The 15,630-nt window shown below is 42.9% G+C and overlaps 1 protein-coding gene across 5 annotated transcripts in view; it reads right to left on the bottom strand.

Annotated features, from left to right (window-relative positions):
* Window positions 1-3,416, bottom strand: part of LOC109917040 (neuroblast differentiation-associated protein AHNAK-like) — a 73,493-nt gene extending 70,077 nt beyond the window's left edge. For 2 of the 5 annotated variants that reach the window (XM_048618293.1, XM_048618294.1), the window contains exon 1: window positions 3,308-3,411. The gene's annotated coding sequence lies outside the window, so the exon portion shown is untranslated. Of the gene's footprint in view, window positions 1-3,307 lie in introns of all 5 variants that reach the window. The other 3 variants (XM_048618296.1, XM_048618295.1, XM_048618297.1) reach the window with 2 other exon arrangements.
* Window positions 3,417-15,630: the final 12,214 nt, after the last annotated feature.

Genomic DNA, 15,630 nt, shown 5'->3' with positions numbered 1-15,630 from the left:
TGTGTGTAACATTACTGCATGTCTCAGCACCGAGTGTGTAACAGGACTGTGTGTCCCAGCAGTGTGTGTGTAACAGGACTGACTGACCCAGGACGGACTGTGTAACAGGAGTATCCCAGCATGGAGTGTGTAACAGGATTGTGTGTCCCAGCACTGACTAACAATGTGTGTAACAGAACCGTGTGCCCAGCAGTGTCTGTGTAACAGGTCTATTTGTCCCAGCAGTGAGTGTATAACAGGACTGGGTGTCCCAGCACTGAGTATGTAAGACAACTGAGTGTCCCAGTACTGAGTGTGTAACATGATTGAATGTCCAGGTACTGAGTGTGTAACATGACTGAGTTTCCCAGTACTGACTAACTGTGTGTGTAACAGGAGTGTGTGACCCAGCAATGAGTCTGTAACAGGACTGAGTGTCCCAGCACTGAGTGTGTAACAGGACTGTGTGTCACAGCACTAAGTGTGTAACACGGTTGAGTGCCCCAGTACTGAGTGTGCAACACGGTTGAGTGCCACAGTACTGAGTGTGTAACATGATTGAGTACCCCAGTACTGAGTGTGTAACACGATCAAGTGTCCCAGTACTGACTAACTGTGTGTGTCCCAGCACTGAAAATGTAACAGGACGGTGTGTCCCAGTACTGAATGTGTAACAAGACAGCGTGCCCAGCAGTGTGTGTAACAGATTTGCTTGTCCCTGCATGCAGTGTGTAACAGGACTGACTGACCCATCACAGAGTGTGTAACAGGACTGGGTGTCCCAGCACCGAGTGTGTAACAGGACTGAGTATCCCAACATTGAGTGTGTAACAGAACTGTTTGTCCCACTACTGCATTTGTCACAGGACTGCGAGTCCCAGAATGGACTAAATGTGTTTGTAACAGGACTGTGTGTCACAGGAGTGTGTGTCCCAGCACTCAGTGTTTTACAGGACTGTGTCCCATTACTGAGTATGTAACAGAACTGAGTATCCCAGTACTGTGTGTACCAGTGCTCAGTGTATAACAGGACTGAGTGTCCCAGCACTGAGTGTGTAACAGGAACTGAGTGACTCAGTACTGAGTGTGTAACAGGACTGAATGTCCCAGTACTGAATATGTAATATGACGGGGTGTCCCAGTACTGATTGTGACTTGACTGTGTGTCCCAGCACTGAGTATGTAACAGGACTGTGTGTCCCAGCACTGAGTGTGTAACAGGGCTGTCTGTCTCAGCACTGAGTATGGAACAGGAGAGTGTGTCCCAGCACTGAGTGTGTTACAGGAGAGTGTGTCCCAGCACTGTGTGTGTAACAGGTCTGTCTGTCCCTGCAATGAGTGTGTAACAGGACTGTGTGTTTCAACACCGCATGTAACAGAACTGAGTGTCCCAGTACTGACTAATTGCATGTGTAACAGATGTGTTTGTCCCAGCACTGAGTGTGTAACAGGACTGACTGACCCAACACTGTATGTGTAACAGGACATTGTGTCCCAGTACTGAGTGTGTAACAGAAGTGTCCCTGCACTGAGTATCCCAGTACTGAGCATTTAACAGGACTGAGTATCCCTGCCATAAAGGATGTGAATCTGACACAATCGGGAAATCTCCGTCTAACTCTGATCTGTGCCTTATTCATTCTTCAAATGAAGAACAACATTCACTCAAGGAACAGCTCAACTCAATGTGGCAAGGTACAGTTGCACTGAGTTTAACAATTTGAAACCAACAACATTGCCCATGTTTTTTGTAACAGAGACTGATGATAGGAACTGAAAATGCTGCATGTACTCAGCAGACTCAGGAATCAATGCAAAGAGAAGCAGAGTTCATGGTTCAGGCCACTGACATTTCATGAAGATCTTTAACTGAACAATTCCCCAATTGCAACTTATACTTCTTCTAGAAACAGCCATTTCTTCATTTTTCATACTGTCATTTATACCATCATTCTGTCTGTCATTTCAACTCTCCCTCTTTGATAGACACCATTTGTTTTACTTATTCCCCGCTCTCACACAGGTACTACTGATAACCTCAAAAATCTGGAAACATTTTCAGTACGAATAAAAAAAATCAACTGAAAATGTTACTGCTGTTTCTCTCTCAATAATGCAGATTAATTTGCTGCATTTTCAGTAGTTTCTGTTTTTATTTTGCATTTATAAAGGGAGGGTTAGGTGAAAAGGGAGGGTTAGTGTCGCAATGTCATAATTCACACCATCTTCATTTTCCACATTTAAAAACAATATATCATAACACAGCCATACGATTACACAGTACACAGTAGGTGATCATTAATTGGTCTACACTCCACACCCAACCTGCACAATAGGAGACTGATTGCTCACACACATCCAGTCTGACTGTCCCTCCCGGGACATAGTGATTGTTGCATCAGTGAATTCGAGAATTCGACACCGGAGATCAACGATGAAATCCCCTTCCTAAGACCTTTGAATCTCACTGGAAAATGGCTCCCACACAAGTTGACTCTCAGTGGGGTACAGGCACACACACACTGACTCTCACTGGGGTACGGGTCCCATACACACACTGACTGTCACTGGGATATGGGTCCCATACACACACTGACTGTCACTGGGATATGGGTCCCACACACACACACCGACTCTCACTGGGGTGCAGGTCCCACACACACCCACTCTCTCTGGGATAAGGGTCCCACACGCACCAACTCTCTCTGGGGTAAGGGTCCCACATACACCGACTCTCTCTGGGATACGGAAGCCACAAAGACTGACAGCTCCCTAGCATGCCCCAGTAATTCATCACCATTTCCAAGTGAGTGTGGACTGGGTAGTCAGCTCTGGGTGAGTGATAAATCCCCAGAGTCCACACAAATTCATGTTTTAGGGGGATCCTATAATGGATATTCAGAGGGTTTTGAAACCCATCTCAGCGCTGATCAGATAGTCGGAATTGTTAGAAAATTTAGCATCCACATAATGACAGTGAACAGTGACTTGAATAAAGGATATTTCATTTTACACAGTGTCAATTACAAAGAATGTGCATTAGCAGGAATAGCAAACTTGAGGCACAATTTTAAAATGTTTAAACAGTTAATCAAAACAAGACAATTTGATTCACTCCCTTCTCTCTTGTAAATATAAAAAAATGCCAAAGAACTGAGGCTCCTTACATCCAGAAACTTAAAACTGGCTCTACAGTTAAGCCTCAGCTCAACACTAACTCTTCAGGAAATGTGAACTTTCTCAGGGTTAATCTTTTCTTTTGAGACACAGAGGACTGCAATTAGAAAAAAAAAGTTACACCATGGAAAACTGAAAGAACTGCATTTACCTTCAGTGCTTTATCCTCTCCCGTGGAGCCCTGGCTCGGTGTGGAACTAGCCAGGAGAACACGATGAAGCTGGAGTCCTCTGTAACACCCTGCACTCTGTGATGAACAGACTGGGAGAGCCTGACAGGCAGCACAAGCCCCCGTGTGAGTAAGGGAGGCAAGGTTGGCACTGTCCCAGGAGGTGGGCCCCCTCGGACGATTGGTTCAGGCCATTCTGACATCAGGCTGATGGGGCTGTCCAGGATGTCAATCTTTGCTGGAAGCTCAGTCAGTTGCAGGGAGTGTTAGACTGCCTGGGCTGTTCCAGCTTCTGTCTTGAGACAGAATTCACCCCGCTGCAATTATCTTAACTAGTTTAAAACCCCACATCTTGGAGGGTCAATTTTATTACAAATAGATGGTTAACACTTTTGACAGCAAACCAGCAATAACTTTGCACTAAACTTTACAACAGAGAGAAGATCCTGAGATGCCGCACAGGGTTGGCAATGGGCCACAGATCAGGCAGAGTGACAACACTAAGCCTAAAGGGCCTGAAAATGTTTTGGTTAAGGTGGAGAAGGAAGTGGAAATGGGGACAGCATTCAGCAAAGAACTGCACAGAGTAGTGGCGAGTTGGTTGGTGGCCTGTAGTGGGGGGGATGTGTGAGGATCAGATGTCCGTGAATTACAAGGGAAATGTCAGGGTGGAAGTCAAGAAGCCCAGGCTCAGCGGGTTGAATTGTTGCCTTTGAGTCATGGGAGAGTATGGGTTCACACCCAACTCCTTGAATCTGCACGATATGATCATAGCCGGCACTCCAACACAGTATTGAGGGTGATGTGTTAAACTGAGACACTGCCCTCTCAGATGGGCATCAAAGATCATACACCACTTTCGTGAAGAATACTGGAGACATTCCCTTTGTCTCTCATTGACTAATGTTTGCTCGCAGCCAACATTGTCAAAACTAAATAAAAACTGAAAGAACTGCAGATGCTGTAAATCAGGAACAAAAACAAAGTTGCTGGAAAAGCTCAGCAGGTCTGGCACCATCTGTGAAGGAAAAATCAGAGTTAAAATTTCGGGTCTAGTGACTGTTCTGTTTCCCAGTTCTGAGGAAGGGTCACTGGACCCGAAACGTTAACTTCGTTTTTTTCCTTCACAGATGCTGCCAGACCTGCTGAACTTTTCCAACAACTTTGTTTTTGTTCCATTGTCAAAACTAGGTAATCTAATTATTATCACGTTGTCGTTTATGGCAACTTAGGGGCATAATAGGAGCAGGAGTAGACCATTTGGCTCATTAAGCATGCTCTACCATTCACTATCATGATCTTCAGCTTCAACTACATTTCCTGCCTCCCTCAATTCCAGAAGCACCTGGATTTAACAGTTGCAAAGATTATAAATTTGAATGATAGGTTGTTCAACGTTCCCTTATTCTGAGACTGTATAGTGTTCTCGATTCTAGTTCTAGGGGGTGGGAGTGGATTGAGTCCTTATAAAATGTTGTATGTTTTAAAACGATCACCTCTCATTCTTCAAAAGTCCTGAAGCATTAGGGCTCAATTTACTTAAACTCAACCCAGGAATCAATCTTGTGAATCTTTGCTGCACTGTTGCTGATGGAAGTATATTCCTCCTTAGGTAAGGAGAACAAAACTGCACAGTACTCCAGATGTACTCCCCATTAAAACATTCTACTGTTGTACTGAAATAAAGCAAAATACTGCAGATGCTGGAACTCTGAAACAAAAACAGAAATTGTTGGAGAAACTCAGCGAGTCTGGCAGCCTCGGTGGGGAAAAGGCAGAGTTAACGTTTCAAATCTTGTTCAGAACTGATAGTAGCTAGGAAAAGATAGCATTTATGCTGAAGACAAGGAGTAGGGTGGAGGGGTAGAAGGAGTGAATGGATAGGCAGAGAGGGAGCCCAGAGAGAAAGCGACAGTTAGGGAGAAAAAAGGATGGTGATAACACGCTCAGGAGAAAAAGAAGCTGATAACGGTGACCGCAAGAAGGTGAAAATGGCAAACCCGGGGTGTGGTGGTGGGTAAAGAACACAGAAAATAGTGTTCAGGCTATAATATTATTGAATTCAATATTGACTCCTGAAGGCTGAAAGGTCCCCAAGTGCAAAATGAGATGCTGTTCTTCCAGCTTGCGCTTAGCTTTGCTATAGCACTGCAGCAAGCCTGAGACAGAAGTGTTGGCCAGGGAACACAGTGGTGTGTTGAAGTGGCAGGCAACAGGTAGCTCGGGTCATTTCTGCAGACGGAATGTAGGTGTTCAGCAAACCAGTCTCCCAGTCTGCGTTTCATCTCACCAATGTAGAGGAGATAACATGTGGGCACTGCATGCAGCAGACTAGCTTGACTGAAGTACAGGTAAATCGCTGCTTCACCTGTAAAGTGTCTCTGGAGTTTTGGATAGTGAGGAGGAGGAAGTAAACGGGCAGGTGTTGCACCTTCTGTGAGTGTTTCCTAGCTACTATCAGTTCTGAAGAAGGTTTGAAATGTTAAGTCTGCTTTCTCTCCACAGATGCTGCCAGAACTGCTGAGTTTTTCCAGCAATTTCTGTTTTTGTTTCAGATTTCCAGCAAACGCCGTATTTTGCTTTATTTTAGTATAACAGTAGAATGTGTTAATGGGGACTACATCCAGAATACTGTACAGTTTTGGTCTCCTTACCCCAGAAGGAATATACTTGCATCAGCAGTGCAGCAAAGATTCATAAGATTGATTCCTGGGTTAAGGGGAGGGGACTGTGGGGGGGCAGGTGAAACAATCCTTGTTCCTCCTCACAACACTTTCTCCGGTATGTTGATGACATCATCAATGCTCCTTTCTTCTCTCATTCAGATTTGGAGAAATTTATCAATTTTGCTTCTAATTTACACCCTGCTCTACCTTCATCTAGTCTATCTCTGAATCCTCATTTCCCTTCCTCAACACCTCTGGGGATAGGCTGGCCACCAATATACACTATAAACATAACAACTTCCACAGTTACGAAAACAAAAAGTTGCTGGAAAAGCTCAGCAGGTCTGGCACCAACTGTGAAGGAAAAAACAGAGTTAACGTTTCGGGTCTGGTGACTCTTCCTCAGAACTGGGGAACAGAACAGTTCTGAGGAAGGGTCACTGGAGCCAAAACGTTAACTCTGCTTTTTCCTTCACAGATGCTGCCAGACCTGCTGAGCTTTTCCAGCAACTTTGTTTTTGTTCCTGACTTGCAGCATCTGCAGTTCTTTCGGTTTTAACTTCCACAATTACCTGAACTATACATCCTCAACCCTGCTTCCCGGAAAGACTCCATTCCATTCTCGCAGTTTCTCCATCTCTGTCTGTTCTGACAATACCACTTCTGGAGGGGCCTCAGAAATGTGCACTTTCTTCCTAGGATTCCCAGCCACCGTGGTTGACAGGGCCCTGAACCATATCCCACCCATTTCCCACAGTTCTGCCCTCACACTTTCTCACTCCTCTCACAACACTGATAGGGTCTCCCAGTCCTTAGTTTCCATCCCACTGGCATCCACATCTAAAGGATCATTAGGCGTCATTTCCACTATCTCCAGTGGGATGCCACCACCAGTCACCCCTCCATAGTCAGCATATGTCAGGCACCATTCCCTCTGGAACACCTTAGTGCACTCCTCCTCTACTCCCAACAGCTCCAACTGCCATAGCCCCTTCCCATGGACTCGCAGAAGCTACACAACTGGCTGTTTACTTCCTCCCTCACTATCCATGGCTCCTAAATATACCTTCCAGGTGAAGCAGCAACTTACCTGCACTTTACTCAATCTAGTCTAATTGCATTCACTGTCCAATATGTGGTTCCATCTACATTGAGGAGACAAAACGCAGATTGGGTGTCCACTTTGCAGAACACCTATGTTCTGTTTGCAAAAATGACCCAGAACTTCCGGTTCCCTGGCCAACATTTCTATCTCAGGCCTGCTGCAGTGCTCCACCAAGGCTCGGCACAAACAGAAAGAACAGCACCTCATTTTCTAGTTGGGGATCCTGTGGCCTTCAGGATTCAACATTGAGTTTAATCATTTTAGAGCCTAAGCACCTTTTCCTATGTCCTTTACCCATCCCCACACTTCAGGCCCTGTCATGACATGGACGGCTTTCAGCATAGTCAACCCATTTTCACCTACTTATGGTCCCCATTATCAGCTTTTCTTTCTCCTTAGCATACTATCATCCATCCCTTTGCCTCTCTAACTGTTGTTCTCTCTTTGAGCTCCATCTCGGTTTGCTCCTTTTACCTCTCCACTCTCTGTCTTCAGCATATATACCACCTTTTCTTAGCAACCATCAGTTTTGAAGCAGGGTCATTGGTCTCAATTTTACTGTGCTTTCTCTCCACAGATGATGCCACACCTGCTGAGCTTCTCCAGGAATTTCTGTTTTTTCCACATTTACCCTAATTCCATGGCTCCTCCATCATTGCAGTGACTCTCCACTTCACTGGCTGTTAAGTGCACTGGGCTGCTTTAAGGCACTATACAAATGCAAGTCCTTTCTTTCATTCCTCACACTTGGTGCACAGGGTTGCATGGGGAATTGATGCAGATGCGAGGACAGAGGGAAATATGCGACTGAACATAGCCTGGGATAGAATACAGACAGTTGAGCATCAGTAATTTACAGAATAGAGGTTGGGCTGGAAAAGACATCAGAGAAATCAATTCTGATGATAAGTGTATTGAGTATCAGTAGTTTAAGGGTTGATATGAAAGCAGGAGGTGAAGCAAGCACTGTACTGAAACTATAGGCTGTTCATTTTGGAGTTCAGCACTGAATAAACAAGGCACCAGCATTCTGCAAGTCTGGGATGGTGCAGTCCATTGAAAAGTCTGGACATGCTAGTGTTGATATCCAACTTGGGCAAGTGTTTGGCAATTGCCAAATATCCCCACGACCATGTCTGTACCCCTTATGGTCACCTGGAACCTCCAAGGATCCATGCTGTACCTTTCCCATCCTCTCATTCTGGGATCTACAGCGACCCATGTTGAATCCATCCCACCTGCTTATTCTGGAACCTACAGCGATCAACACTGAACCAGACTCATTGACATCGAGCTATCGGGATTGCTCAGCACTGACATTTGTGAGCATGACCCCAGAAACTCCATACAGCCCAGCAGTGTTATGTCTATTATAACAGAGCAGAAAATTAAGTTTGTGTTCAACTGCATAATGTTTCTGTATCATTTCCATTTATGATAATTCCATTTACATCCTTTTATTTGATTCATTCACAGGATATGGATATCACTGGCTGGCCAGCATTTATTGTCCATTCCTAGTTGCCCTTGAGAATGTGGTGGTGAGCTGCCTTCTGAAATAACTGCAGTCTGTTTCATGTAGGTTGACCCACAATGCCATTAGGGAGAGAATTCCAGGATTTCTGACCTAGTGACAGTGAAGGAATGGTGATATATTTCCAAAGTCAGGATGGTGTGTGACTTGGAGGGATCTTATAGGTGGCGATGTTTCTATGTATTTGCTGCCATTAGCTTTCTAGCTGGAAGTGTTAATGGGTTTGGAAGATGCTACTTATGGAGCCTTGGTGAATTTCTGCAGTTCATCTTGTAGAGCTATTGAACATCAGTGGCAGAGGGTTGCGGGCTGCTTCATCCTGGATGGTGTCAAATGTTTTGAGTGTGTTGGAGCTGCACCCATCCAGGAAAGTGGAGAGTATTCCTTCACAGTCCTGACTTTTGCCTAATAGATGATGGATAGGCTTTAGGGAATCAGGAGGCCCAAAATCTGAACTATCCTTGTAGCCACCATATTTATATGGCTAGTCCAGTTCAGTTCAGTTTATGATCAATGGTAACCCCAGAATACAGATAGTGGAGGATTCAGTAATGGTAACATCATTGAATGACAAGGGGTATTGGTTAAATTGTCTCTTGTTGGAGATGGTCATTGCCTGGTGAATATTACTTAGCACTTGTTAGCCCAAAACTGGATATTGTCTAGGTCTTGCTGCCTTACAAGGACATGGATTCAATACCTGAGAAGTCACACATGGCACTGAACGTTGGGCAGTCCTCAGAGAACATCCTCATTTCTTACCTTACGACAGAGGTGAAGTTATTGATAAAGCAGCTGAAGATTGTTAAACCAAGGACACTACCCCAAAGAACTGAAGAGTGCATTATTACCCCCTCCAATTCCTCCTTTTTAATTTAGCTCCCTCCTCCTTTCCCTACTCTCTCTATATTGTTGTTGTTGCACTGCCCCTGGTGGTAGCGTTTATTAATTGTTGTTTTAACTCATTATATGGGTGATCTGCAATGATAAAAAAGAAATGCACAAGGAACTCTTGCAGAAATATGCTGGAACTGAAATGATTGACCTCTAACAACCACAACCATCTGCCTTTGTGCAAGGTGTGAGTCTAACCATAGAATTTCTATAGTGTAGAAGCAGGCTATTCGACCTATCGAGTCTAAACTGACCCTCTGAAGAGCATCCCACCTAGACCCACCCCGGAGGAAACCCACACAGACACGGGGAGAATGTGCAAACTCCACATAGACAGTCGCCTGAGGCTGGAATCAAACCTGGGTCCCTGGCACTGTGAGGCAGCGGTACTGACCACTAAGTGCTGCCCTTACACCAGTGGAGAGCATTCCCACTGAACCACTATGTTTTTACTTACAATACTCTTATAATCCTACTCATGATATTGCTATTAATAATGGTATGTTGCAGTTGATAATACTCCCACCTTTTTTTGCAAGGTTCCTATATTCTAACATACAATGTTTCTACAATCCAACTTGCAACACCCTACTTTCTAATTTACAATACCTGACATTTTAAGTTACAGTATTTCCTTTACAATAATTCCTTATTCTTTAAGTTATCCCTACATTCTAATGTACCATGTTCCTATTTATGATGGCTCTATTTACAATCTTCCCATCTTTTCATGTACACTACCACATTCCAATCACCTATCATCATTCTTTTTTAAATTTACAACATCCCAACATTCTAATTCACAATGTATGTACTTAGAGAGTTCCCACATTCTAATTTGCAATATTCCTACATTTCTATTTACAAACATTCTTGTGTTCTAGTTTACAATATTCTTGCATTCCTATTAATGTTCTTGTATTTCTATTTATAATGGTCCTACGTTCTGATATATGTGCCTATATATTACATTCCTGTGTTCTAAATTTACTGATAACCCTACACTGCTATTTAAAATATTCCTATGTTCAAATTTATGATATTCCCAAGTTCCAATTTACAATATTCATATATTCCAAATTAAGATATTCTTACATTCCAACTTGCAATATTTCTATGTTCTTAGTTACAATAGTCATACATGCTTGTTACAATATTTCAATTTAGTGCTTCTTACATTCCTCAATACAATGCTTACATTCTTAGTTATTTACAACTTTTCCATATATAATTTCGCAGTGTTCCTACATTTTTACAACATTCCCACATTAAGTTATCATAGTCCTATGGTTTAATTTACAACGGAACATTTCAGCTATGAGGAGAGGCTGGATAAGCTAAGATTGTTTCTTTGGAGCAAAAGAGGTTGAGGAGGCACCTGAAAGCAGTGTATAAGATAATGGAGGGGAATGACAGGATGAATAGAAAGCAGCTGTTCCCCTTAAGAACAAGGAGGCACATTTTTAAAGGTGAAAGGCAAAAGGTTTTTGGCAGGGGTGAACAGGGGAAAAATTGTTTTGCCCAGAGGGTGGTGCCTGGGAGGTAGTTGAGGTGGGTAATGTCACTATCTTTAAAAAGTACTTGGACAAGCATTGAAGTGTTATAAGATTAAAGGCTATGGGCCTAGTGCAGGCAAATGGGATTAGTGTAGATTGTAGTGTATTTTTTGGTAGTACAAACTAGATGGGCCAAAGGGCCTCTTCTATACTGTATGATTCTTTGATTTTCCGGTTTACAATATTCCTTCATTCTAAATTTAAGATAACCCTATGTTCAAAATTTACAATAATCTATATTTCTATTTACAATGTTCCTATGTTCCAATTTATGATATTCCCAAGTTCAAAATTACAGCTTTCAATTAACAATATTCTTGCATTCCAAATTACACTCTTTCTACATTCTAATTTACAATACCCATGCATTCCTGCTACAAGATTCTCATTTACAATGTTACTTACATTTCTCAATACTACATATATATTACTACCTTTCTATACAGATTTTTCCTCTGTCTTTATATTCTAAGTTACCATAGTCCTACCTCTGAAGTTACAATTGTAAATTATAATGCCCGTGTATGAACTTATGATACTGTACATATTAATTTACAATATCCCTACATTCCTGTTACAATATTCCTGTTATTATTTATGAAATTCCTACATTCATGACAATATTCTTGTTTACAATGTTTCTTACTTTCCTCAATACAATACTTATATGCTCATGTAGTTATTTATAATTACTGATTTTCTACATATGATTTTCCTATGTTCTTACATTCCTAGCTACGATGTGCCTCAATTAAATCCTATTTACAATGGTCCTACAGTGGTGTAATTAACTGAGAGCGGCGCTGAGGTCTGCTACATTCTACAGTAAGAGAGGGATTGACCTTTGAATGAAAATGTGTTGAGAGTGAACATTCAGCATTCTCGGATAGAGACTGAGAGCAGTGTTTCTAACTGAAGGTCCCGCTGATGTTACAAGCCTACAGTACCAGCCAAAGCGGGTTTTGTTTAACTCAGCCTGGTCATTGTTGAAGAATTGCTAGCTGCGTGCCATAAATATTTAGATGAATTTCACGACCAGAAAATTCCTCACAAAGAAGAGTTTACAACTTTTTCTATTTTGGGCTTTTCTGGTCAGAAGAATGTTACATATTTGGTGGTGTCTTAAGTCACAGACTGATAACAGAAACTGCTTTAAAACATGATGTATCTCAGCCACAATGCAGATCTGAATTGTTTAAGGCATTTATTAAAGAAGTAAGGCATAGGTGGGCTCCAGAGGTCAGCCCCCTCATTTGAACTTGCTCTTCTGAGCTGATCAATCATAACAATTTATTAATTTGTGCTCAATGTCATGCATTTGTGCTCAATGTCATGATTGTTGGCTTTAAAACCAGCTGGCACAACACTCCTTATCTTAAAGATATTTCCCGTTTGTTGACCCCTCTGCCAAGGGCAAAGTTTTTCCCCTTGGTCTAACCTATCTATGCCCCTCAGAACTTTATACTCCTCAACATGATTTCCCCCTTAGCCTTCTCTGCGCCAAAGAAATCAACACCAACCTATCTAGTTTCTCTTCATAGCTGAAACACTACAGACCAGGCAACATGCCAGTGAATCCCCTCTGCCCCTTCTCTAGTGAATCATATTCATCTTGTAGTCTGACGATCAGAATTGTACACAGTACTCCATCTATGGCTTAACTAACGTAATATATAGCTCTATCATTAACTGTTTTAGCATTCAATGCCTTGACTAATAAAGGCCAGCATCCCAAATGTCTTAACCACCTTATCTACTTGTCCTGCTGCCTTTGAGGATCTATGGACATGCACACCCAAGTCCTTCTGATCTTCCATACTTTCTAGAATCCTACCATTCAATGTGTACTCCCTTGTCTTGTTAGTCCTCCCAAAATGCGTCGCCTGATCACTACTTTCAGTCTGATTTTATTAGATGCAACCTGTCTGGCTCGTACTGATCCACTTCCCCAAGCCAGTTCCAATAGTCAAGGAGTAGAACATAGAACCCTCATAAGTATGGAAAGAGGCCATTTGGCCCATCCAGTCTGCATCAATCCTCCCAAGAGCATGCACCCAGACCCAACCCCCTACTCTATTCCTATAACCCTATATTTAGCATGGCAAATCCACCTAACCTTCACATCTTTGGACTGTGGGAGGAAACTGGAGCACCTAGTGGAAACCCACGCAGATATAGGGAAAACATGCAAACTCCAGTGTCACCCAAGACTAGAATCAAACCCAGGTCCCTGGCACTGGGAGGCAGCAGTGCTAACCACTGAACAACCATGCCACTCATTCTAAAACCATCCCACCTGCATCATCTCACCTACTATGGACTTGCCTGCACACTACTATTTCTTCACTCACTATACATAGCACTGAAAGTGAGCCAGACGTGACTATCTTGAGGCCCTGATTCTTTAATTCTTTCCTAGTTACCAAAATCCTTGTCCCTCTTTCCAACTATTCCATTTGCACAGAGATGGACCATGACTACTGCCCGCTTACCCTTCCTCTTCAAGGGTGGTCTACACTTCATGAGAGGGATAGATAAAGGTGAATAGCAAAAAGGTCTTTCCTCTAGGCTAGGGGAGATCAAAACTAGGGGGCATTAGGTTTAAAGGTGAGAAGAGAAAGATTTGCAAGGGACCCGAGGGGCAACTTTCTTTGGCGGTTTGTATGCAGAATGAACTGCCAGACGAAGTGGTAGATGCAGGTACAGTTACAACATGTAAAAGACATTTGGATGGGTGCATGAATAGGGCAGGTTTAGAGTGATATGGGTCAAACACAGGCAAGTGCAACTAATTTAGATTGGGAAACGTGGTCAGCACGGACGTGCTGTATGACTCTATAACTACTGAGTCAAAATTATTTGCAATCTTGAAAGAAGGCTAATGGGCAACCAAATAAATGTCTTTAAAATTATGAAAGGTTAGCTGGGTTGGTTGGACAATTGGTTTGCAATGCAGAGTAACATCAACATGAGTTCAATTCTTGCACTGGCTAAGGTTGCCCTGAAAAACTCTCCTCCTCAATCTGTCCCCTCCCCTGACATGTGATGCCCCTCGGGTTAAACAACCCCCAGTCGTGTCTCTCCAATGAGAGCAGCATTATGGTCTGCTAGGACTACGGTGACTTTAGCTTAACACAGGGAGAATGGTCCATATCTCCCAGTGGGAAGATTGTTGTTGCTGAAACAGACAGGGCATGGTTCAGGATGATGCTATGCAGCAGATACCCTGGGATTTGCCCTGTGTGTTGGAATTTCCAATGGGAAATTACTTGGAGTCTGGACTCCTCTGAAAAATTTCCCAACTCTGAATTAGAGTCATCAACTTTGGAAGCTTCCGACAGGCCTGCTTCAATAGTAACCCGGAAACAGCAGAGGAATTAAACCTGCTCTAACTCTTGGGTAACTTGAGTTTTGTTAAAAAGACAATACATTTTGTTGAGAGATAGTAAGAACTGCCGATACTGGAGTCAGTGTGGAGGTGGAGGAACACAGCAGGTCAGGCAGCATCAGAGGAGCACGAAAGCTGATGTTTCGGGTCAGGACCCTTTTTCAGAAATGTTTTGTTGAAGCGCTTTGACTTGAGTTCCTCAGGGCAATTCGCAACAATACCAATTTAAGGGGAAAAATAATATTTATACTGCATGAGAGGAGATTGTGATTGGTTGGCAAGTGAACGCTTACAGGCATTCTCCTCTTGAGCAGTATAAACATTGGTTTTCTCTTTGATGAATGTAAGATGTAAAGCAAAAGACAAAACTTGCCTTTTACTTTGATCAAAATTTGTGCTACCTGGATCACTACTAAAACCATCTGCAACTCATTACTGCGCCCCACTCAAAGTTCCCAGATAGAAAGATCTAGACCAAGGTTACTACTTATGAACACATGCAAAAGTAGAGGTCACTAATAGGTGATGGTAACAAAGGAAGTTCAGAACATTTACATAATTCGTTCCTGGGATGAATGCCTGATTTTGAGAGGAAAGGTTTGGCTTTCATCCATTAGAAGAATGGGAGGCAACCTAATTGAAATATACAAGGTCCTGAGGGGACTTGACAGGCTGGATACAGGAGGACACCTTTACTTGTGGAGGGGACTAGAACTAGGTAGAGAAGTATTTTATTTTAAGATGGAAGAGAGGAGATCTCTAGGTCGGTGAAATTCTCACCCCAGAAAGCAGAAGAAGCTGGGTCATCAAATTTATTCAAACGTCAAGTTAGAAGTGAAAACAGGGAAGTGGAATTGAGAACAAAAACAAAGTTGCTGAAAAAAACTCAGCAGGTCTGGCAGCATCTGTGAAGGAGAAAACAGAGTTAACGTTTCGGGTCCGGTGACCCTTCCTCAGTGGAATTGAGGCCACAATCAGATCAACCATGATCTCATTAAAACAGGTAGATTCGAAAGGGCCAAATGGCCCTCTCCCATCCTATGCTATAACAGAACTAGATAGGATCGATACAAGAGGAGAATGTTTCTGAAGACAGGCAGGGAGTCCAGAACCAGGGATCACAGTCCAAGGAAATTATTTACAACCAAGAGGAGAAATTTCT

The sequence above is a fragment of the Rhincodon typus genome, chromosome 39 (assembly GCF_021869965.1).
Source record: "Rhincodon typus isolate 14 chromosome 39, sRhiTyp1.1, whole genome shotgun sequence".
Classification (NCBI taxonomy): Eukaryota; Metazoa; Chordata; class Chondrichthyes; order Orectolobiformes; family Rhincodontidae; genus Rhincodon; species Rhincodon typus.
This window is presented reverse-complemented; position numbering and strand designations above follow the sequence as displayed.